Raw genomic sequence first — 25,699 nt, forward strand, 5'->3', positions numbered from 1 at the left:
CCTCCTGTCTCTAGAGTAAAGAAAGGCTAGGGTTGCGCTTCCCTCCTGCCGTGACTGGGGGCGCGGGGGCAGGCAATATCATGACATAATCGAATTCCAGTGGACATTATTTTTTGAGAGATGGTAGGTAGGTACTTGAGTAAACAAGAAATGCCCACCATAGGCCTGAAGGAGAAGTTTCCCTTTTAACCTACCCTCTTGGTAAATTCATCCTGCACTTCTAACTCTGGTTTCTCTGTCGGATAACTTGTTTTTACTCTTGCATAGCTCATTTAAAAATTTTAGATGGGAAATAGTGAAGGCAGTCTAATGGGATTTTCCCTGCAGGGTTTCAGACTTGCGTGAGACCCATGGTCCCTTTCTTCCTTCCCCTTTCTCTCTTTTGGAATGGACTGTCTGTCCTATGCCTGCCCCTGGCCCCCACTGTCTTTTAAAAGCGAATTAACTTGTCTGGTTTCACAGGATCAAACATGGAGAGAAATTTTGCCACAGGATGAATCACAGTAGGCCTCCTCTGTAACTTAAATGATGTAGATGGTGAGAAGAGTTGATGTGGAAAGTGTTAAAACTTTTGGAAATGTTGACATGGGGTGAAAATGTATTTTGCACAAGCGAAGGAAATCAACTTTGGGAATCAGAGGGCAGATTGTTACGGGTTGAGCTGTGTCTCCCCAAAAAGGTGATGAAGTCCTAACCCTCCGTACCGGTAAATGTGACCTTATTTGAAAATAGGGAGTTTGCAGATATGACTAAAATGGGTCATACTGGATTAGGGAAGCTGTCCTTGTAAGAAGAGGAAAATTTGGCTGATACAGGAGGAAGACAGCCACCTGAAGATGGAGGCGGGGACTGCAGCGATGCTGCTACCAGCTGCCAGAAGCTGGAAGCAGCAAGGCCGGATCCTCCCGTAGCCCCTTTGGAGGGAGCACAGCTCAGCTGCTGCGGTGATCTCAAACTTCCAGCCTACAGAACTGTGAGAAAGTCCATTTCTGTTGTTTAAAGCCTCCCAGTTTGTGTACTTTATTAGGGAAATCCTAGAAAACAAATAGGGATTCAAGTCTTATTATTTTAATAATAAGATATTGATTTGTTGGCCCACAGTTTGAAAAGATGCTGAATTACGGGAAGGACAATCAGTAGTTCTAATGTTCGGATATAATCAGAAAAATTAACCTCTTATTCCCCAGAATTTCTAAACCAATAGGACTCAAGACAAATGAATGTGATCATAGGTTAGAGGGTGAATGAAATTTACATTATGTATATACGTAGAAGAGCTAGATATATAATTGTTTCGTTTTTATGTAATACCAAATTATATTTCAGAGAGACTTCTTTTTGTGTTTCTTGGAAACTTAGACAAGTTATTTTAGAAAAATCCTAGTGATTTTTTTCTCTTCACCCACTCCCTTCTCACTAAAAAAGAATTGTTTCATTGTCATGAAAATTAAATCTAGAATCCTAAAAAAAAATCAGAATTCTTTTTTAACCACTCATTTCAAAATTACTAAAAACATTAAAATTATCAGATTTTATTGAACTCATAATTAAGCAGCTGATCATTTGGTAAACCTTGGATAAACTATTTTGCTGGTTTTACTATACCTTTTGAGATACTGTTTCAAAAGAGAAAATATAAAGAACATAAGCATAATCCCAATTAGAAGAGTCAACAGGTGCTGCTTTCTGATGCAGGTACAGTTCAATCATTCTAATTCTAAATTACGAACCCTTTCGAGTCTGGCAGAAGAAAATGAATTGCCAGTGCATTTTCCTTTTTCTGCTTCAATTTTTAAATTATCAAGTACAAAGAGGATTTTTTTCTCGTTATCTTTAAAGATGTTCTCTTTTTCTTTTCAAAATTCGTTCTCTGTGTTTCAGGTGCAGCAGTTTTTCCTCTTAGCCTTCGCATGTTAGTTGAGCCCGTCAGTCCCAGACTTCTCGGACCCTGAGAGAACTTATGGTTCTTGTTCCAGTAGAAGAAAATAGCTAATCATTTGTTTGATTTGACCTGTATGATGTGACATTGAAAAATTGGTTACTAACCCTTAAAAATCTGGGAATTTCATAGAAAAATACAGATTTTTTAGTTCTTTTGCACCTTCCTGCATAGCAGTAGTCTATGGCACTAGGCTATGATAATACAGGCTTTTCTCAGCAAGGAATGGGCTTGCTGGCTTAATGACATTACAATCACTCCATTTTCTTTCATATTTCCTTGCTTCACTCATTTTCATTGCTTGTCTTAGACCTGTAAATATTCAAGGTTTTGTAATGCCTTGAGTAATACAAACCAAATTTCTTAGAATTTAAAAAATTAAACATTTATCTTAAATATTTTAGTTATTGTTTTCTCATAGTATACTTGCTGGATGGTGGTCAAGTTTTCTCATTCTCATTTTATCTTTTCCTGTCACTTTAGACTTTCTTAGCATGCAAAAAAGTTCAACTTTTTTATATATTTAATTTTGTTGTTTTTTTTTCAAAGAACTGAATTCAGTTTGAACCTTAAAAGAAGAAATTAGAAAATGTTTTAGAAAAAAATTTAATTTTTTCAGTATAAACATAAAAAGCATGTTGACATTTGTGGGATAAAAGAGACCAACAGGTTTATTTAACATTTTAAGATTTTTCTGTTTACTACATAGTTATAATTTATTTTTCAGTTTACTACATAGGTATAATTTTGTTTCTGTTTTAGCAAAAAGAATCATTTTACTTCCAAGAAAAACATTTTTTTGCTAAAAGTCATGTTACAATATTTAGAAGATTCTTGTTTCATGTAAAATCTGCTCATTATAGAAAGACATTTAATATTTTACAATTAAGTAGCTAATCAGTTTTGTTTTCTCTTCTCTTGGATTATATGTGATTTATTTCAAATATATATTATGCTTTACATAGAGAATAATCTGGGGACAACTTTGAAGCGCTAGAGTAGTTCATCAAATTGGAACCATTATATGGAAGAAAATACAAGCTCCTTTGTAGAAGATGCTATTTTGTATATTGCCTCACTAACTTTGTTACCGATTCAGTGATACCTGTCAGTTGTTTTCTCAGCTTTGTTTGTAAATTAGATAAAGGTGAATGCCTGAAGTACTAAGATCGTCAACAACTAATGACTCTTGATATTGAGAGGTAGGAAAGTAGAAACACAGTGAATAATTAGACTCAAAATAATTCATAAATGTAATTTTGGACACAAAGTTATGTTTATTCTGTAAGCAAATAATTCAGAGAGACAGCAAGTGAGAGAGAAGAAGTGACTTGTTTTAATTTCTGATAACAGTTAAATGGTAGGCCAAGTTTGGTGGTTCATGCCTGTAATCCCAGCACTTCGGGAGGCCAAGGTGGGCAGATCACTTGAGGCTAGGAGTTTCAGACCAGCCTGGCTAACATGGTGAAATCCTGTGACTAAGAAAATACAAAAAATTAGCTGGGCATGATGGCACGTGCCTGTAGTCCCAGCTTCTTGGGAGGCTGAGGTGGGAAGATTGCTTGAATCCAGGATGAGGAGATTGCAGTGAGCCGAGATTGTACCACTGCACGCTGGCCTGGCCAACAGAGCAAGACTGTCTCAAAAAAAAAGGAAATGGTGAAATGAACCAAGATTTGCAAAAAGAGAGGGATGAAGGACATCTATAAGTAGCTCTTAAATCCCAGAGAATTCATGGTCTCTGCAGTTAATATTTTGCCATACTTTTACTGTCCTTTGTTACCACAACATTTCCTAGGTTTAGATTTAGATTGCTGGTATTGTCTAAACTAAAATAATCGTTATCTCAGTTATCATGCATATTGCAATGACATAGAAAAATATAGGAAATTATTATTTAATCTCATAACTACAATGAAGATAAAACCAATAGAAAGTCAACTCAAAACAGAAGGTCATATAGCACATTTACTCACAATTTTTTTTTTTTTTTTTGAGGAAAGTGAGCTATGCCTACATTTCTTTTTTTTTAATTAATTAATTTATTTATTATTATTATACTTTAGGTTTTAGGGTACATGTGCGCAATGTGCAGGTTAGTTACATATGTATACATGTGACATGCTGGTGCACTGCACCCACTAACTCGTCATCTAGCATTAGGTATATCTCCCAATGCTATCCCTCCACCTTCCCCCACCCCACAACAGTCCCCAGAGTGTGATGTTCCCCTTCCTGTGTCCATGTGTTCTCATTGTTCAATTTCCACCTATGAGTGAGAATATGCGGTGTTTGGTTTTTTGTTCTTGCGATAGTTTACTGAGAATGATGATTTCCAATTTCATCCATGTCCTTACAAAGGACATGAACTCATCATTTTTTATGGCTGCATAGTATTCCATGGTGTCTATGTGCCACATTTTCTTAATCCAGTCTATCATTGTTGGACATTTGGGTTGGTTCCAAGTCTTTGCTATTGTGAATAATGCCGCAATAAACATACGTGTGCATGTGTCTTTATAGCAGCATGATTTATAGTCCTTTGGGTATATACCCAGTAATGGGATGGCCGGGCCAAATGGTATTTCTAGTTCTAGATCCCTGAGGAATCGCCACACTGACTTCCACAATGGTTGAACTAGTTTACAGTCCCACCAACAGTGTAAAAGTGTTCCTATTTCTCCACATCCTCTCCAGCACCTATTGTTTCCTGACTTTTTAATGATTGCCATTCTAACTGGTGTGAGATGGTATCTCATTGTGGTTTTGATTTGCATTTCTCTGATGGCCAGTGATGGTGAGCATTTTTTCATGTGTTTTTTGGCTGCATAAATGTCTTCTTTTGAGAAGTGTCTGTTCATCTCCTTCGCCCACTTTTTGATGGGGTTGTTTGTTTTTTTCTTGTAAATTTGTTTGAGTTCATTGTAGATTCTGGATATTAGCCCTTTGTCAGATGAGTAGGCTGCAAAAACTTTCTCCCATTTTGTAAGTTGCCTGTTCACTCTGATGGTAGTTTCTTTTGCTGTGCAGAAGCTCTTTAGTTTAGTTAGATACCATTTGTCAATTTTGGCTTTTGTTGCCATTGCTTTTGGTGTTTTAGACATGAAGTCCTTGCCCATGCCTGTGTCCTGAATGGTAATGCCTAGGTTTTCTTCTAGGGTTTTTATGGTTTTAGGTCTAACATGTAAGTCTTTAATCCATCTTGAATTGATTTTTGTATAAGGTGTAAGGAAGGGATCCAGTTTCAGCTTTCTACATATGGCTAGCCAGTATTCCCAGCACCATTTATTAAATAGGGAATCCTTTCCCCATTACTTGTTTTTCTAAGGTTTGTCAAAGATCAGATAGTTGTAGATATGCGGCGTTATTTCTGAGGGCTCTGTTCTGTTCCATTGATCTATATCTCTGTTTTGGTAGCAGTACCATGTTGTTTTGGTTACTGTAGCCTTGTAGTATAGTTTGAAGTCAGGTAGCGTGATGCCTCCAGCTTTGTTCTTTTGGCTTAGGATTGACTTGGCGATGCGGGCTCTTTTTTGGTTCCATATGAACTTTAAAGTAGTTTTTTCCAATTCTGTGAAGAAAGTCATTGGTAGCTTGATGGGGATGGCATTGAATCTATAAATTACCTTGGGCAGTATGGCCATTTTCATGATATTGATTCTTCCTACCCATGAGCATGGAACGTACTTCCATTTGTTTGTATCCTCTTTTATTTCCTTGAGCAGTGGTTTGTAGTTCTCCTTGAAGAGGTCCTTCACATCCCTTCTAAGTTGGATTCCTAGGTATTTTATTCTCTTTGAAGCAATTGTGAATGGGCGTTCACTCATGATTTGGCTCTCTGTTTGTCTCCTGTTGGTGTATAAGAATGCTTGTGATTTTTGTACATTGATTTTGTATCCTGAGACTTTGCTGAAGTTGCTTATCAGCTTAAGGAGATTTTGGGCTGAGACAATGGGGTTTTCTAGATATACAATCATGTCATCTGCAAACAGGGTCAATTTGACTTCCTCTTCTCCTAATTGAATACCCTTTATTTCCTTCTTCTGCCTAATTGCCCTGGCCAGAACTTCCAACACTGTGTTGAATAGGAGTGGTGAGAGAGGGCATCCCTGTCTTGTGCCAGTTTTCAAAGGGAATGCTTCCAGTTTTTGCCCATTCAGTATGATATTGGCTGTGGGTTTGTCATAGATAGCTCTTATTATTTTGAGATACGTCCCATCAATACCTAATTTATTGAGCATTTTTAGCATGAAGAGTTGTTGAATTTTGTCAAAGGCCTTTTCTGCATCTATTGAGATAATCGTGGTTTTTGTTTTGTGGTTCTGTTTATATGCTGGATTACATTTATTGATTTGCGTATATTGAACCAGCCTTGCATTCCAGGGATGAAGCACACTTGATCATGGTGGATAAGCTTTTTGATGTGCTGCTGGATTCGGTTTGCCAGTATTTTATTGAGGATTTTTGCATCAATGTTCATCAAGGATATTGGTCTAAAATTCTCTTTTTTGGTTGTGTCTCTGCCCGGCTTTGGTATCAGGATGATGCTGGCCTCATAAAATGAGTTAGGGAGGATTCCCTCTTTTTCTATTGATTGGAATAGTTTCAGAAGGAATGGTACCAGCTCCTCCTTGTACCTCTGGTAGAATTCGGCTGTGAATCCATCTGGTCCTGGACTTTTTTTGGTTGGTAAGCTATTGATTATTGCCACAATTTCAGCTCCTGTTATTGGTCTATTCAGAGATTCAACTTCTTCCTGGTTTAGTCTTGGCAGAGTGTATGTGTCAAGGAATTTATCCATTTCTTCTAGATTTTCTAGTTTATTTGCGTAGAGGTGTTTACAGTATTCTCTGATGGTAGTTTGTATTTCTGTGGGATCGGTGGTGATATCCCCTTTATCATTTTTCATTGCATCTATTTGATTCTTCTCTTTTTTTTCTTTATTAATCTTGCTAGCGGTCTATCAATTTTGTTGATCCTTTCAAAAAACCAGCTCCTGGATTCATTAATTTTTTGAAGGGTTTTTCGTGTCTCTATTTCCTTCAGTTCTGCTCTGATTTTAGTTATTTCTTGCCTTCTGCTAGCTTTTGAATGTGTTTGCTCTTGCTTTTCTAGTTCTTTTAATTGTGATGTTAGGATGTCAATTTTGGATCTTTCCTGCTTTCTCTTGTGGGCATTTAGTGCTATAAATTTCCCTCTACACACTGCTTTGAATGTGTCCCAGAGATTCTGGTATGTTGTGTCTTGGTTCTCATTGGTTTCAAAGAACATCTTTATTTCTGCCTTCATTTCGTTATGTACCCAGTAGTCATTCAGGAGCAGGTTGTTCAGTTTCCATGTGGTTGAGCGGTTTTGAGTGAGATTCTTAATCCTGAGTTCTAGCTTGATTGCACTGTGATCTGAGAGACAGTTTGTTATAATTTCTGTTCTTTTACATTTGCTGAGGATAGCTTTACTTCCAAGTATGTGGTCAATTTTGGAATAGGTGTGGTGTGGTGCTGAAAAGAATGTATATTCTGTTGATTTGGGGTGGAGAGTTCTGTAGATGTCTATTAAGTCCGCTTGCTGCAGAGCTGAGTTCAATTCCTGGGTATCCTTGTTGACTTTCTGTCTCGTTGATCTGTCTAATGTTGACAGTGGGGTGTTAAAGTCTCCCATTATTAATGTGTGGGAGTCTAAGTCTCTTTGTAGGTAACTCAGGACTTGCTTTATGAATCTGGGTGCTCCTGTATTGGGTACATATATATTTAGGATAGTTAGCTCTTCTTGTTGAATTGATCCCTTTACCATTACATAATGGCCTTCTTTGTCTCTTTTGACCTTTGTTGGTTTAAAGTCTGTTTTATCAGAGACTAGGATTGCAACCCCTGCCTTTTTTTGTTTTCCATTTGCTTGGTAGATCTTCCTCCATCCTTTTATTTTGAGCCTATGTGTGTCTCTGCACGTGAGATGGGTTTCCTGAATACAGCACACTGATGGGTCTTGACTCTTGATCCAGTTTGCCAGTCTGTGTCTTTTAATTGGAGCATTTAGTCCATTTACATTTAAAGTTAATATTGTTATGTGTGAATTTGATCCTGTCATTGTGATGTTAGCTGGTTATTTTGCTCGTTAGTTGATGCAGTCTCTTCCTAGCCTTGATGGTCTTTACGTTTTGGCATGATTTTGCAGCAGCTGGTACCGGCTGTGCCTTTCCATGTTTAGCGCTTCCTTCAGGAGCTCTTTTAGGGCAGGCCTGGTGGTGACAAAATCTCTCAACATTTGCTTGTCTGTAAAGTATTTTATTTCTCCTTCACTTATGAAGCTTAGTTTGGCTGGATATGAAATTCTGGGTTGAAAATTCTTTTCTTTAAGAATGTTGAATATTGGCCCCCACTCTCTTCTGGCTTGTAGAGTTTCTGCTGAGAGATCCACTGTTAGTCTGACGGGCTTCCCTTTAAGGGTAACCCGACCTTTCTCTCTGGCTGCCCTTAACATTTTTTCCTCCATTTCAACTTTGGTGAATCTCACAATTATGTGTCTTGGAGTTGCTGTTCTCGAGGAGTATCTTTGTGGTGTTCTCTGTATTTCCTGAATCTGAATGTTGGCCTGCCTTGCTAGAGTGGGGAAGTTCTCCTGGATAATATCCTGCAGAGTGTTTTCCAACTTGGTTCCATTCTCCCCGTCACTTTCAGGTACACCAATCAGACGTAGATTTGGTCTTTTCACATAGTCTCATATTTCTTGGAGGCTTTGCTCATTTCTTTTTATTCCTTTTTCTCTAAACTTCTCTTCCCCCTTCATTTCATTCATTTCATCTTCCATCACTGATACCCTTTCTTCCAGTTGATCGCATCGGTTACTGAGGCTTGTGCATTTGTCACATAGTTCTCATGCCTTGGTTTTCAGCTCCATCAGGTCCTTTAAGGACTTCTCTGCATTGATTATTCTAGTTATCCATTTGTCTAATTTTTTTTCAAAGTTTTTAACTTCTTTGCCATTGGTTTGAGCTTCCTCCTTTAGCTCAGAGTAGTTTGATCGTCTGAAGCCTTCCTCTCTCAACTCGTCAAAGTTATTCTCCGTCCAGCTTTGTTCCGTTGCTGGTGAGGAGCTGCATTCCTTTGGAGGAGGAGAGATGCTCTGATTTTTAGAGTTTCCGGTTTTTCTGCTCTGTTTTTTCCCCATCTTTGTGGTTTTATCTACCTTTGGTCTTTGATGATGGTGACGTACAGATGGGTTTTTGGTGTGGATGTCCTTTCTGTTTGTTAGTTTTCCTTCTAACAGTCAGGACCCTCAGCTGCAGGTCTGTTGGAGTTTACTGGAGGTCCACTCCAGACCCTGTTTGCCTGGGTATCAGCAGCAGTGGCTGCAGAACAGCACTCATGCCTATAATCCACGCACTTTGGGAGGCTGAGACGGGAGGACCACTTGAGCCCAGCAAGATCAAGCCCAGGAGTTTAAGACCAGCTTAGGTAACCAATGAGACCCCCATCTCTACAAAAAAACTTTTTTTAATTACCCAGGCATTGCTGGGCACAGTGGCTCACACCTGTAATCCCAGCACTTTGGGAGGCCAAGGCAGGAGGATTGCTTGCTTCCAGGAGTTCAAGACCAGCCTTGACAACATAGCAAGACCCTGTCTCTACAAAAAAAATTAAAAATTAGCTGAGTGTGGTTGGTAGTGTGTGACTACTCAGGAAGCTGAGGTGGGGTGGGGGGATTGCTTGAGCCCAGGAGGCCGAGGCTGCAGTGAATTGTGATTGCGCCACTGCACTCCAGCCGGGGCGACAAAGCGAGACCCTGTCTAAAAAAAAAAAAGGAGAATCATAATTTACTATATGTAATTTATACTTCCACTTTTTAAAAAGCAATACCTTCTCATTAGTTTGCCAAGAAAGATGAGAATTTTTTCTTTTTTCTATTTGGTGGGTTTTCTTTTTCTTGTTTTTATTTATTTATTTATTTATTTATTGAGGCAGGGTCTCGTTCTGTTGCCCAGGCTGGAGTGCAGTGGCACGATCTCAGCTCACTGCTTGATCACTTGAGCCCAGCAAGATCAAGCCCAGGAGTTTAATACCAGCAATTCTCGTGCCTCAGCCTTCCGAGTAGCTGGGATTACAGGTTTTCACCACCATGCCCAGCTAATTTTTGTATTTTTAGTAGAGATGAGGTTTCGCCATGGTGGCCAGGCTGGTCTCAAACTCCTGGCCTCAAGTGAAAATAAACCAGTGCCACTTGCCGAGAGAATTAATTAAACAAATATCAAAGAAAAAACACTTTGAACAGCTAGGAGATGGGACTAAAAAATTAGTATTTGACTTAATAGGCACATCCAAAGAGATATTTATTCTATTTATATTGTTCCTAGTTAGTAATATTATAGCTGTTAGAACAAGTATAAACTTTGAACCTGCTTTTGAACTGTAATATCACAAAGTATTAAAGCAAGATTTTCAAAATTGATCAAGTATATTCAAACACGTAGCTCTTACTACGTTACTGCTATTGTGCTAGCAAAATGGTTTGTTGGCACTTGAGTACACAAGACAATACAATTTTAGGCCAGGTGCGGTGGCTCACGCCTATAATCCCAGCACTTTGGGAGGCTGAGGTGGGCGGATCACAAGGTTGCAGTGAGCTGAGATTGTGATACTGCACTCCAGCCTGGCAACAAAGCGAGACTCTGTCTCAAAAAAAAAAAAAAAAAAAAAAAATTTAAATATTTTTTATTTCCTGTTTATTGCGTGTTTGAAACTTTTTTCTGTATTTTCTATTTCAGGATGTACGTAACATTGATGCAGGAGCACATTACATGGGGGTGTAGGCACAAGATTTTCTTACTAGTGGAATGTGAACCAAAAAGTATAGAGGCCACTGGACTAAACGAGGCCAGCTCAGTCAGTGAAAATATTCAAAGCCAGTTTTGTTGTTTTCAGCAGTCAGTAACTACCAGTAGACGAACATTTACCAGGAAATGGTGGTCTTTTAAACACTTTGGGCATGCTTCTTATTTAGTATGTTCATTCTACCATGACATTCAGCGAACATTTATTGAGTGCCTACTGTGTACCAGGGACTAGTAAGCACGTTAAATTTATAAGCTTTGTTGATTTCCACCACACACCCATAGGACCTCATGTTATCCTCATAATTGAGGAAACTGAGATGCCCAGTGTTGAATGAAAGCCACACGGTATCACATGGCCAATACCATGTGATTGCAGAGTCAGGACTCAAACCCAGCTCTTCACCACCAAGCTATACTGATGGCCCTTTCCCAGTTCACAGGGAAAAATCAGGAACAGGGAGAGAATTTTCAAAATATTAAGTTTCCCCATAGAATTTTCTGAAGAACTTTGGTGTATGTTGCCACTTGTTCACTAACAAGTTCTACAGATGACAGAACAAATGAGGAAGTAGCTAATTAATATTAATGAACAATCTCAGAATTTTTCTGAGTGTTGAATAGACTTGAATATTCAACAGTCTCAAATATTTGACACCATTTAGTGGACACAGACTTGACTCAATATGCTTATTCTACCAAGTTGTTCCTGGTTTATGTGACACAACAGAATATATGCCAGTTTCATGGGGGACTGTCAGATATTCTGAAGGTACCTGATCAAGTTGGTACAGTGGGAAGGAGAGAGAAACAGAAGCCTCGTTTGTGAAATAGTACTTGAGTTTGTACGTGAAGAGTGGATAGGATTTAGACTGAGAAGCGTGGAAAGGGGACAACCGTAAACAACTGTAGAGAGGCTGGAACCTGAGCTGTCCTGTAGGCAGCAGGGATGCCTGGAGGCACGTGGAAGCCAAGAAGTGGGGGGCACAGGACACTTGACAATGCAGTGCATAAGCTCAAGGTCAGATGGGTAGAAGAACTTCCGTAAGATGTCAAGGAAAACTGCTTTTATTAAATATCTTAATTTTTGGCAGAATCATTTTGTCTGATATAATGTGATGGGTTTAGTACCACATTACATTTCACGTTATTCTGAAATCTGAAACATTTATTTTTTTAATCTAAGAATATTCCCTGGGCTTTTGAGGCAATAAAGAAAGCAAGTGAATGGGTAAGAAGAACTGAAGGACAGTACCCATCTATCTGCCCACGGCTGGAACTGGGGAAAGACTGGGACTCTGCCACCAAGCAGTTGCTGGGACTCCAGCCTATAAACTCTGTGTCCCTTCTTCATAGAGTCCTCCATTACAGTCAAGGCTAAGTCAAATGAAACTGAATTTTAAACTTTTTGCATGCTTCTATGTAGAAAATAATCAAATGATAATAGACACTTATAATGAAACTCCATTAAGGTTTTATTCAGTGTAGCAATTAGTGTCTTTCTTTAAAAATAAAGTAAGTGGAAGCAGAATTACTTTAATCAACTAACAAGCAATAATACAATTAAACTTAAAATATTTCAGTTTTCTGTCTCATTTTTTGTTGTTGTTGTTTTATTTTTTATATTTTTTATTTTTTGAGACGAAGTTTTGCTCTTGTTGCTCAGACTGGAGTGCAATGGCATGATCTCAGCTCACTGCAATCTCCGCCTCCTGGGTACAAGCAATGCTCCTGCCTCAGCCTCCCGAGTAGCTGGGATTACAGGTGCGTGCCACCATGCCCTGCTAATTTTTTGTATTTTTAGTAGAGACAGGATTTCACCAGGTTGCCCAGGCTGGTCTCGCACTCCTGATCTCAGGTGATCCACCCACCTCGGCCTCCCAAATTACTGGGATTACAGGCATGAGCCACTGCACCTGGCCTGTTGTTGTTGTTTTAGAGATGGTCTCAATCTGTCTCCCAGGCTGGAGTGCGGTGGTGCGATCATACCCCACTGCAGCCTCAAACTCCTGGGCTCAAAGAATAGTCCTGCCTCAGCCTCCCAATTAATTGAGACTACAGGCATGTGCCACCACACCCAGCTAATTTTGGGATGTACTTTTTGTAGAGATGGGGTCTTGCTATGCTGCCTAGGCTGGTCTTGAATTCTTGGCCTCAAGCAATCCTCCCACCTCAGCCTCTGAATGTGTTGGGATTATGGGTGTGAGCCTCTGCACCCAGCCAGTGTTTCAGAGCTTTACGGTGATGAGAGATGCTTCTGGATGGTCCTGGGAACCTGTGTCCTTCTCACATTCAGGAGTCCAGTGGAAAGCTGGCTCAGCTGGACTGAGCAAGCTGAGAAGAAACATGGTCTTTTGTAGGGGATCTGTCAGGGTGGTGGGAGAAATTATAAAAATTAAGTTGTAGGAAATAGACACAAAACTTCTTGGAAGGCTGGGAGCTTTGCATAACTTCAGAAAAAGATTTGGCTGAAGGCAGCTGAATTCTCTTAAAAGCTTAGGGCGTAGATACATAGGAATGTAGAGGAGTTTATCTAAATAGCTTGTTTACTCATGTGGTCCTAAAACAGCCCTTTGATCATTTGCAGGCGCATGACTGCTCTCTACTCAGGAGGTCAGCAATGTTAATTACCCTCTAGTGGTGTGGTGTTTACTTGAGACCTTTGTCATTAAATCTGTACTGAATAAATGCCTGGAGCCCCAGCCTGACAGGGCTGTGCCTGCTGACTCTTTAGAGCACCCTCCTCAGTGTCTGGGAGCTGCCCGGTCCCCTACCCCACTCTTCACGGGATACCTGTGTCTGAGTGCATTTCTTCATCCGTCACACAGCCAGGGTCTGCAGGTTGGACCCAGCAAGTTATTGACAGAGTTTGAAAATTATACAGGATTGGTTGTTGAGTTGGATATTTTAGTCAACATTTATTAAACCCATGCCTCAGCAGTAGTTGACTTTTGTCTAAAGGGAGAGAAATTCTAGTTTTCCCAAACGTCCAAGGCTCCAAACAAAAGATACTGAATCAAGATTTCCAGAAGAAAGTCCTGGCAACTTGGATATTTAATAGGTGCTCCAGGTTATCAAGCACATTAGAACACAATGGCCCAGGTGCTGTATCTCAAAGTGTGAGTCTGTGGACTGGCATTGTCTGCCTCACTCAGGAACTCATCAAGAGAGGCAGAATCTCTGGTCCTGTTTGAGACTATTGAATCAGAAGCTGCATTTTATTTAGCAAGGCCCCCAGGTGACTCCTGTGCATGTTTATAGTTGAAGGGCTAGTGGAATGTGGTGACAGGAACATATTTGGTGCTTGTTCAGGGCCTTGTTTTAAGAACCCATGATGCTTGTGCCCAGTGGAGCAACCCATCAGTCCAATTGTTGGGAGAAAACTGAGGCAAGACTGCTATCTGACATAATATGAAAAGAGCCTTGGAACATGTCCTGGGTCCAGAGTTTAAAACTTCTTGTGGCCTATGGAACACCAGGCTCTGTGCTTAAGGGTGGAAGGCTGCCCCACCACACTACAACCTAAGCCCAGGGCATAAAACCCCTCGTGGCTTGGATGGAATCCAGGACTCAGTACATAAAACCCCTCGTGGCCTCTGGAATGTGTCCATACTTGCTGGCTCCTTGCTTCTTGCTCTCCCAGGATCATAAATTGATTGTATCTTGAGGCAAAAGGAAATGTTCAACATTATCTCGAGTAGCAGAACATGTTCCATATGCTTCAAAGAAAATGCTAGACTGACACAGCTATAAACTAAACACTTGATGTGACTGCTTCCTTTCAACCAGCACTTCCTCACCACCTGCTTCTTTGTTTAATCACCAGTAAATGGTGTGGGCTCCCAGAGTTCAGGGCCTTCACAGCCTCTATACTAGCATTGGCCCCCGGACCCACTTTATGTACTATTAGCTTGTCTTGTCTCATTCCTTTGACTCCGCCGGACTTTGTAGCCCCCACGGCCTGGTGTTGGGTTTGATCACCTCAACACCAATGTGGCTATTTGTGACTGCCTTTGTTTTATAATATTTTTATTATTCACCTTGTACAGATGAAGACTTCAAGCTGTAGAGGCCAAAGGGGCCACACTGCAGGTAGAGCAGGCATTCACCAACGTGTTTGTGATCCTGGGGTGCAGCTCCCACCTTCGGCTGCCCGTGCTTCTTTCCAGACCTACTGTCTTGTGACATCCCCTTAGGCACCCAGCACAGGCTGCTGTCTGATTTAGAACTGAGCCTATTCAGTTGATGGCTCAGCGCAGGCCTCTAAAAAAGCAAGCCTGATGTGGGTTAGTACATCCGTGGTTGGCTTACTTATTTGGTGTTCATTTTTTCAGTTTTCAGAAAGGTCACTTGAAGTGCTGCTGGTGGCTGTAGCATTGATACGCAGGAGAGGTTTTTGGTCTGTGAGCTTTCTAGGGGACAATTGCTAAGCTGCACTGATACCTTGAGCCCCTTTCCTTTGGAACAATGTAGAGCCCAGTTCATGGCTCCCAGAAGTTTAGGTCCAGTAATTTGGCTGCAGGCCTAGAGAACGGGAGACTGCAGACTTGGACTAATGGTGAACTCTTGCCTCCCCCCAGGGATATGTGGTGTCTGTCATAAGCTCCAGAGAGCTGCCTTCCATGAGATCAGCAGAAGAGTGGACAAACATGAAGTCCAATCCCCCTATCCAGGCTGCCATTGACCTCATGGCAGGGGCTGCAGGTACAGTTCTGTGCCTCATAACCATGTTTCTGTTGGTGATGGATGGTGTATCTGATGGTGGTCCCATGAGATTATACCATCTTTTACTATACCTTTTCTGTGTTTATATACGTTTAGATACACAAATACCACTGTGTTACAGTTGCCTACAGTATCCAGTACAGTAACATGCTGTACAGGTGTGTATGTAGCCTTCAGCAACTGGCCATACCATACAGTCTAGTTGTGGAGTAGGCTATGCCATCTAGGGTTGGGTGTGTATGCTCTATGATAGCACAATGATGAAACTGTGTAATGACACATTTTTCAGAACATGTCCCAGTCATTAAGAAATGCCTAAGTATAATCCCAGAGAAAACCCAATCTTCTCTGTTCCTCAAGTACCTTCTAAATGAGATCAAATGAAAGTGGTATGAAAACATTACCTTTCTCCCTCCAGAAGCGATGGGCTCTACCTTTGGGATGAATCCATTTGACGGAAGTGTAGTATTGTTCAGAGTGTGGCAGAAGGTAGAAGAGTGTCCATTATTGCTACCACCTTGCAAGTCAGGGTGAGGGGAGGCATGTGCCCAGTACAGCTGGAAAACAGCTCAGAGGTGAAGCCCCTTGTCCACTGCCACCTGGCTGGGATAGGCAGGTGACGTGGTTCTTCACTTCAAGCCTGGCAGTCTTCAGAGCCCTTGTAGTGCAAAAATAACACCATAGCATCTCCCAGGAAACACCACTTACTGTCCCTGCTAGTGTTGGGAAAGAAAGGAGGACACTCTTTAGAAGTGTCTTTTACAATGAAACTGATGATGGACTGTGTCTTACAGCCATGAAAGGACAGGAGAAGTTGTAGGATTTCCTGGGAATGTCAGCTAACCTGAGCCTAGGGGCCTGAGCCCAAGGGCAGACTGAGGCTCCCCCGGCACAGGGAGGTGCTGCCTGTGACAAGGGGGTAGTGCTGGCACAGTGCAGTCTACTCCCTAGAAAGATCAGCTTGAACATGCAGGAAGAGCAGGACCCTCGGGCTGAGGCACAGGCAGAATGGGAGGTGCATGGTGGTAATTTAGTTCTCCAGAGGCCAGAAGTAGGAGGAGCGGTTGGAATGCTGATTGCCCAAAGGGAAACCCTGGACTACCCTGGCCTCCCATAGGACTCGCATAGTAATTGCGGCTCCCTGCAGTGGGGAGGCCAGAAGGAGTGTTGCCCAGTGCTGTCCTCACCCAGTCCACCCCGACCCACCACCAACAGATGAGTATGGTCATGAGTGTGGTCACCTCATCAGTCATTTGCTCAGTTGTGAAAAAGAAATTGTTCAGAGAAGAGCAAAGTGTTTTTCCATGAGCCAAAGGTCGGCCAAGGTATGCTAATGAGGAGGACTGGAGACAGCGCGTCACAGACACTGATAAGGAGCACTGGGCAAGGGCACTTCTCCCAGGGCAGAGCCCACAAGGAGCGTCCTGGCACCCGACGCTCAGGGAACTGAAGGCTGGCAGGGGCCCGCCCAGTAGTCTCTTGCCCACTGTGTGCCTTTAGGCTACAGCCTCCCAGGCCCCATTCCCCCTCCCCTCCCCCGTGTCACACTGGGGAGGATGCTGACCCTGAGAATGGTGCAACCATCTGCCTGCCCCTGACCACCTCTCACCATGTGAATGCTCTTGGGCTCAGTTCTGTCTCTGCAGTAGGAGGGTGTTTAGCCACATGACAGAGTCTCACCTTTTGACATTTTATGTCTTTCAGTTGTCAAAGATCTAGAACATATTGTGATAGAATTAAAAAGTTTACTTTTGGCTGGGCAAGGTTGCTCAAGCCTATAATCTCAGCACTTTGGGAGGCTAAGGCGGGTGGATCACTTGAGGTCAGGAGTTCAACACCAGCCTGGCCAATATGGTGAAACCCCATCTCTACTAAAAATACAAAAATTTGCCAGATGTGGTGGTGCATGCATGTAATCCCAGTTACTCGGGAGGCTGAATCAGTGGAATATAATTTAATATGATTTTACTATGATTGAGTCATTCTCTCCCAGGTACTGCTGGGCTAGGATAAAATGAGATCTGAATTACATTAAAATAATTAATTATTCCAAGAGAAGAGGTGACAGAATGTTTTAAGTGGGTGAGTAATTTAGATAACCTAGATGCAGATAAGCTGAATAAAGCATTCAATCCAGCACATTCATATTTTATTTAACTTGATCATCAGCAATAGGAGTTTGAAACCCAATTGCAGCTGCAGGTCCCACACAACTGAATTCGGTTCCTTGTGCATAGCAGTGTTCGCTGGAGATGCCTGGAGGTCTGAAGGTGTGCCCTTTTATAGGCAGGAATTCCACCAGGATGGGGATAGCTTGTTTTTTTAAAAGGCTTGGGACTGGATACAATTGCCCAAGAAGACAGTGTAGACAGCGAGGAGGGCTGCGCATGAATGGGATGACCTACCAGCACAAAAAGGACAGGGAGGAAGGCAGTAAAGAAACGAGCAGGGCCCAAACCAGGAGAGTGTGGCATGCCACGATGGAGACTGAACAGAAGCCAAACCACGGGCGACTATAGTGTTGTTCCCTGTTGAAGGAGAGACACTCTATTACAGAAGACCTGGACTTCAGTTCAGTTCAGTTTCCTTAGCAAAAGACAAAATGGGGAGAGAAGACAGGGAATCAGGGAAGAAAAACTCATTCACTCATGTGACGCAAACATCGCATGCAGTTGTACCAACCAATTAAACATGATAAGCTACAAAGAACTATGGTTTTCACTGCTCTCAAAACACTACTGAGATTACCAAGTTTTAAGCTTATTTCAAGATTATTTATAGGTGATTCCCCAACTGGGAAAGTCATTTCTGAATTTCTTCTCTCTAAAATAGATCTAGAAAAATTAACACACTTTATTCCAGTAAGAAAGTTTGGGATATACTGCTTCAGCCCCTTTCCTAAGGAAATTATCAAGCCTGGAGGGTGGGGTGCTATCAACTGCCTGCCAACATGTTACCTTCTGGCATCCAGAAGCTTCCCTGTGCCAGATGGAGCCACCAATGTGGGGAGGAGAGCACAAAGAGCAGAGAATCCACAGAAACCATACCTGCAGGGAGCAAACACCATCACACCCCACTGCTGTGAATGCAAATGTATTTATCTATTCTTACCATCTCCCTCAGCATGTTGAATCTATTCGGGGGTTAGACAAGCTCCCAGACTTACCTGCTATGTTTAATAAAAACATGGTAAAGGAAGAATCAGGGCTTTTAAAATACTTAAGAATGAGAAAGTTGAAAAAAGAAAAAAAGATGTAGATTGCGTTTGGCCTGTCTTCTCCCCACCGTAAGGGGTTGCCACTCAGCTGGAGGCCTGCTGGTTCCTGTGGGCCAGCCCTCGACACCTCAGTGATCAAACGAAATACAACCCTCACTAGAGCTTCTTGTACTTGGCAAGACCCAGGGGTAGACCTGGGCTACCAAGCAAAACCTTGTGTTCTTAGAGCCTGGGAACAAGAGCTTTGACAGTTTCCACAAAGAACTCTATTCCGCAGCATTAGCATTTTTATTTTCACCTACCTGCAGCCATTACTACATTGACCTCTGGAAATGTCACATCAGCTGTTCTTGAGATAAAATACCATTTGCTATTTTTTTTTTCTCTAGGCCCTGTCCCTTTCATGTTAAGTGGTGGAAGGAGTTGGCGGGATTTGCCTCTGGCTTGTGGTGTATCCAGTGGATTGTATCAAATCCAGAATTCAAGTTCTTTCCATGTCTGGAAAACAGGCAGGATTTATCAGAACCTTTATAAATGTTGTGAAAAATGAAGGTGAATAAACACCTGTTTTTCCGGCATCTAGTATACATGTTAAAATCTGAGATATGAACTTCTCTGTTTTGATTGTAAAAAGAAAGAGAACAGTAACACAGAAACTTTGTGTCCCAAATAGAGCACAGATACCTTGTCTATTACTCATAGTAATCCTCCCTTAAATTTGTATAACGTGAAGTTTTACAAAGTACTTATACCTCCCTTATCTAATTCAATCTTCATAACCACCCCGGGCAATACTAATACTATAAACCAGTCTCCAACCTCAAGGTTGGTGCTCTTGCCACTGCCCAGGTGAAGCTGCAAAGCTGAGGCCACCTCTGTCTCCCTGGTTGCATCTGTCTGGCCGTCTCAGGCCTCAACTCTGCCCCATCCATATGCTAAGAGTTAACCAAGCATGGAATTGGGGTATGTTACCTGAGCATCAGTCAGTTTCGCCAGGAGACCTGATACTTGTCCTTGTTTCTGTTGTCTATTTAGGGAAAGCTGGGAATGCGTCCTTCCATGACTTGTTGGTTTTTAGCACTCTTGTCTGGATTTGCATGTGTAAATATACCTGTGCTATGCATCTGCGTGGGTGTCCCCAAAGGAGGGATTGTTGCAGTCTTTGCTTGACCTTTTGTCTTCTAGGAATAATGGCCTTATATTCCGGACTGAAACCTACTATGATCCGAGCATTCCCTGACAATGGAGCACTCTTTTTGGCCTACGAATATAGCAGGAAGTTGATGATGAGCTAGTTGGAAGCATACTGAAGTGTCTTGGAGGGCCTGAGCCAAGCGCAGGTGTTTGAGGACTACACAGTTCATCTCAGGATTTCTTGTAGTACAAGACCAGTGTGAAGTTATTCTGATTTCTTGGGAATTTTGCTTTTTTGTCTTCCTGTATACCCTACATCTTAAATTGTATGGAAGAACCTCTATTTTGCGTCATCTCATTTCTGCCCATAATTGTACTGAAATAGAGAAGTCACTGCTCTTTCCCTTGGTAAAATAGAGAGTGGTCAGTAGCCTTATGCACCTAATTCAAAAGACTGAGTACAGTTCTGTCAGGGCTTTTACATAAACCTCTACTTGCGCATGCAATTTGGACAGTTATGTGTTGAGGGAAATACAGTTTGGTTCCATGTTTATTTCAAATATTATCAGAAAAACCCAGAGGTGATCATTTCTCATGAAGATGCTTACAAACGGTTGCTTAACCCATTCTAGATGTAGGATCTGCTTAATGTGTGTACTATTCTAAGTGGTTGATTTTTTTTTTTAAATATGGAGTCTCACTCTCTTGCCCAGTCTGGAGTGCAGTGGTGCAATCTCGGCTCATTGAAACCTCTGCTTCCCAGGTTCAAGCAATTCTCCTGCCTCAGCCTCCCGAGTAAGCGGGATTACAGGGGTGCACTACCACACCTGGCTAATTTTTGTATTTTTAGTACAGACAGGGTTTCACCATGTTGGTCAGTCTGGCCTCGAACTCCTGACCTCGTGATCCACCTGCCTCGGCTTCCCAAAGTGCTGGGATTACAGGCATGAGCCACTGCACCTGTCCAAGTAAAACATATTTTTAACCAATAAAAATTAAGGACAAAGAAGAGCATTCCTTATAGAATGATAAAGGGCACAATTCAACCAGAAGACTTAGCCTAAATATGTACACACCCAACATTGGAGCACCCAAATTCATAAAACGAGTTTTTCTTGGCCTACAAAAAGATTTAGACACACAATAACAGCAGGAGACTTCAACAACCCACTGACAGCAATAGACAGATCATTGAGGCAGAAAACTAACAAACTCTGTACTTGCACTTGACAGTTGACCAATTGGACCTGATAGACATCTACGGAATGCTTTGCCCAACAAACACAGAAGATACATTCTCATGTGCACGCAGAACATATTCTAAGATCAACCACATGCTTGGCCATAAAGCAAGCCTCAATAAACTCAAAAAGTTTGAAATCATACCAAGCACACACTCTAACCACAGTGAGACAAAAATAGAAATCAGTATCAAGAAGATCTCTCAAAACTACATAAATACATGGTAATTACATAATTTGCTCCTGAATAACTCCTGGGTGAAAATCTAAATTAAGGCAGAAATAAAAAAATTCTTTGCAATTAATGAAAATAGGGACACAACATACCAGAATCTCTGGGATGCAGCTAAAGCAGTGTTAAGAGGAAAGTTTATAGCACTAAATGCCTTCATCAAGAAGTTCGAAATATCTCAAATTAACATTCCTACTTTGCACTTAAGGGAATTAGAAAAAAAGAATAAACTAACTCCAAAGCTGGCAGAAGAGAAATTACTAAAATTAGAGAAGCACTGAATGAAGTGCTTTTTGAAGGGTTGTTTTTTTTTAGACTAGATGCAAAAATCCACACAAGAGATCAATTAAACCAATAATTAGTTTTTCAAAAAATAAACAAGATGGATAGCCTGATAGCTAAACAAAGAAAAAAAGAGAAGAGCCAAATAAGTACAATCATAAATGACAAAGATGACATTACAAACAATCCCACAGAAATACAAAAGATCCTCAGAGAATACTATAAACAACTCTATGCACACAAATTAGATAACCTAGAGGAAACTGATAAATTCCTGGAAACATACAATCTCCCAAGATTGAATTAGAAAAAGATTGAAACCTTAAATAGACAAATACTGAATTCCAAAATCAAATCATTAATATAAAATCTACCAACAAGGAAAAGCCCTGGACCAGATGAAGCAACAGCTGAATTCTACCAGATGTACAAAGAACTGGTACTAGTTCTGTTGAAACTATTCCAAAGAACTGAGGATGAGGGGCTCCTCCCTAACTCAGTCTATGAAGCCAGTATCAGCCTAATACCAAAATCTGGCAGAGAAACACACGAAAAGAAAACTTCAGGCCAATTACTCTGATTAATGTAGACACAAAAATTCTTAACCAAATACTAGGAAACAGAATCCAGCAGCACATCAGTAAGTTAATACACCACAATCAAGAAGGCTTCAGTACAGGGATGCAAGGCTGGTTCGACATACGCAAATCAATAAATGTGATTCACCACATAAAGAGAACTAAAAGCAAAAACCATATCATCATCTCAATAGATGCAGAAACAGCTTTTGATAAAATCCAACATCCCTTCACATTAAAAACCTCAACGGACTAGGCATCAAGGGAACATACCTCAAAATAATAAGAGCCATCTATGACCAACTCACAGCCACCAACCTACTGAATGGGCAAAAGTTGGAACCAATCCCCATGAGAAATGGAGCAAGACAATGATGCCCACTCTCATCACTCCTATTCAACATAGCACTGGAAGTCCTACCTAGAGAACTCAGGCAGGAGAAAGAAAGAATAGGCATCCAAATAGGAAAAGAAGAAGTCAAACTATCTCTCTTTGCTGATGATATGATTCTATATCCAGAAAACCAAAGACTCTGCCAAAAGGCTACTAGAACTGATAAACAACTTTAGCAAAGTTTCAGGATAAAAATCAATGTATAAAAATCAACAGCATTTCTATACACCAATAATAATGTCCAGGCTGAGAGTTAAATCAAGAACAGAATCCCATCTACGGTAGCGACAAGGAAAATGAAATACCTAGGAATACAGCTAACAAAGGATGTGAAAGATCCCTACAAGAACTACAAAACACTGCAGAAGGAAATCAGAGATAACGCAATTAAATGGAAAAACATTCCATGCTCATGGATTGGAAGAATCAGTATCATTCAAATGACCATATTGCCCAAAGCAATTGACAGATTCAGTGCTACTTCTATCAAACTACAAATGTCGTTCTTCATAAAATTAGAAAAAAGTATTCTAAAATTCATATGAAACCAAAAGAGGGCCTCAATAGCCTAAGCACATCTAAGCAAAAGGGCAAAGCCAGAGGCTTCAAACTATAAGGCTATAGTATCCAAAACAGCATGGTACTGGTACAAAAGCAGACATACAGACCAATGGAACAGAATAGAAAACCCAGATTAAAGCCTTACACTTACAACCATCTGATATTGCAAGGCTGACAAAAACAAGCAATGGGGGAAGGACTCCCTATTCAATAAATGGTGTTGGGGTAACTGGCTAGCAATATGCAGAATAATGCTACTCGACCCATACCTTTCATCATATACAAAAATTAACTGGAGATAGATTAAAGATTTAAATGTAAAACCTCAAGTGATAAAAATCCTAGAAGAAAACCTCAGAAATACCCTTCTTGACATTGGCCTTGGGAAAGAATTTTTAACTAAGTCTCCAAAAGCAACTGCAATAACAACAAAGATTGACAAGTGGGACCTAATAAAGCTAAAGCGCTTTGGCACAGCAAGAGAAATGATCGACAGAGCAAACAGATAACCCACAGAACAGGAGGAAACATTTGCAAACTATGCATCCAACAAAGGTCTAATATCCAGAATCTATAAGGAACTTACACAAATCCACACGCAGAAACCAAATAACCCCATTAAAAATGTGGAAAGAACATGACACATACTTCTCAAAAGAAGACATACAAGTGACCAATAAGCATCTGAAAAAATGCTTCGCATTGCGAATTGTCAGAGAAGTGCAAATCAAAACCACAATGAGATACCCTCTCACACTAATCAGAATGGTGATTAATAAAAAGTCAAAAACAACAGATGCTGGCAAGGCTGCAGAGAAAAGGGAACATTTATACATTGTTGGTGGGAGTGTAAATTAGTTCAGCCACTGTGGAAAGCAGTCTGGAGATTTCTCAAAGAACTTAAAACGAGCTACCATTCGACCCAGTAATCCCATTATTGGATATACACCCAATGGAAAAAAGACCATTCTACCAAAAGACACACACACTGATATGTTCATTGCTGTGCTATTCACAATAGCAAAGATATGGAATCAACCTAGGTGCCCATCAGTGGTGGATTGGGTAAAGAAAATATGGTACATATACACGATGGAATTCTACACAGCCATAAATATGAGTGAAATCAGGTCTTTTGCAGCAACATAGATGGAGCTGGAGGCCATCATCCTAAGCAAATTAATGCAGGAACAGAAAACCAAATACCACATATTCTCGCTTATGAGAGCTAAACAACAGGTACCCTTGGACATAAGGATGGGAACAATAGACACTGTGGACTACTAGAGGGGGATGGAGGGAGAGGGGTGCAGGTTGAAAAACTACCTATTGGGTACTATGCTCACTACCGGGGTGCAATATACTGATGTAACAGACTTGCACACATACCCCCTATATTTAAAATTAAAGCTAAAATTTTAAGACACGAGGATCATTCTGATCTAAGTTTCTTGAGTTGTTCAAAGGATCATTCATTTTGCATTCTAAGAAAGCAATATCCGAAGAGGCCTTAAATGAGTTTTCTTTGAATAAGCAAAAGCAGAATAGTGTGACAACTCATAATTTCCAGAAATTTTGGTGGGTCTTGGAGGTCTGGGGAAGAGAAACCTTAATGGTAATCTCCTTATTTCAAAAAGGGGAATTCTTAAAATAAAAAAGGGGGTTTCCTTCCCTACTGTATTTCTAGTACTGAAAAAGACAGATCTTATTCTTCACTGAGCCAGCTAAGTATTTTCCTCCCTATTCACCTAAACCCAGGACATAATCTGCCCTCTGTAGATTATTGCTGTGTGAATTTTAAAGGAAATAGTATAACCTATGTTGTGCCTACACGTTTCTGTCATATGAATGGCAGGGTACAATATTAAGATGAAAGGAATTTGAAAGCATGTTCTATGATCTTTTCCTCAAAGGCGGAGCCAGATCAGCGGGAGTAAAGGAAAAAGGCCTTAGTTGGGCGGCTGCATGGGCAGTTGGAACCTTTTTTGGACTATTTAGAGGAGAAAAAGTCACCCGCAGCGAGGCGGCACACCAGCCTAGTGGGGCTCTTGGCTCCTGGCAGGTTGCTGCCTTCCATGCCCAGCATAGCTCCGGGCTCTCCTCTCATCTGTGCCACTCGGGTACCCACAGCCCTTCTAGCAAGTATTTTTCTATTTCCACTCAAAAATTAAAAAGCTCTATGGCAAACTCCCGACATTGAGCTGCTGATGTGGGTGGTCCGAGCGGTTAGTGTGTTGGTTAGAAAGTTGCTATGCCGGACAGGTTTGCCCCGGACTCTCAAACCCTGTATTTTCATGAACTGCTGCTTTTTTTAGTCCTTTCTGTAGAGTGCCAGGTTTTTCAGGAATGAGTATATCGTGTTTTAGCAGTGACACTTGTCTTATTAGTTGTTACCTTTCATTTCCTGATGAACTCATCTTGGTCTAGATTGTTGAGGGCCTTGCCAATAAAAGGAAAATCATTCAAATAAGAATAATTTCAATAAGGCCAAGATAGAACATTTTCAAGGACAATCATGGCCTGAAGATACAGTGGCAATAAAGGTATTTTTAATGAAGTAACACCCACGGAC

General features: G+C 41.0%; 1 long non-coding RNA gene across 2 annotated transcripts; it reads left to right on the plus strand.

Moving 5' to 3' along the window:
* LOC134759926 (uncharacterized) lies at positions 1–25,121 on the plus strand. Of its 2 annotated transcripts, none has more exons than XR_010136843.1 (3): positions 1–127; positions 15,344–15,467; positions 19,891–25,121. It is a non-coding gene; the product is annotated as an uncharacterized LOC134759926 (long non-coding RNA). The 2 variants fall into 2 exon arrangements; XR_010136844.1 differs by having other exon boundaries at positions 5–123.
* The last annotated feature ends 578 nt before the right edge of the window (positions 25,122–25,699 follow it).

The sequence above is a fragment of the Pongo abelii genome, chromosome 14 (assembly GCF_028885655.2).
Source record: "Pongo abelii isolate AG06213 chromosome 14, NHGRI_mPonAbe1-v2.0_pri, whole genome shotgun sequence".
NCBI lineage: Eukaryota > Metazoa > Chordata > Mammalia > Primates > Hominidae > Pongo > Pongo abelii.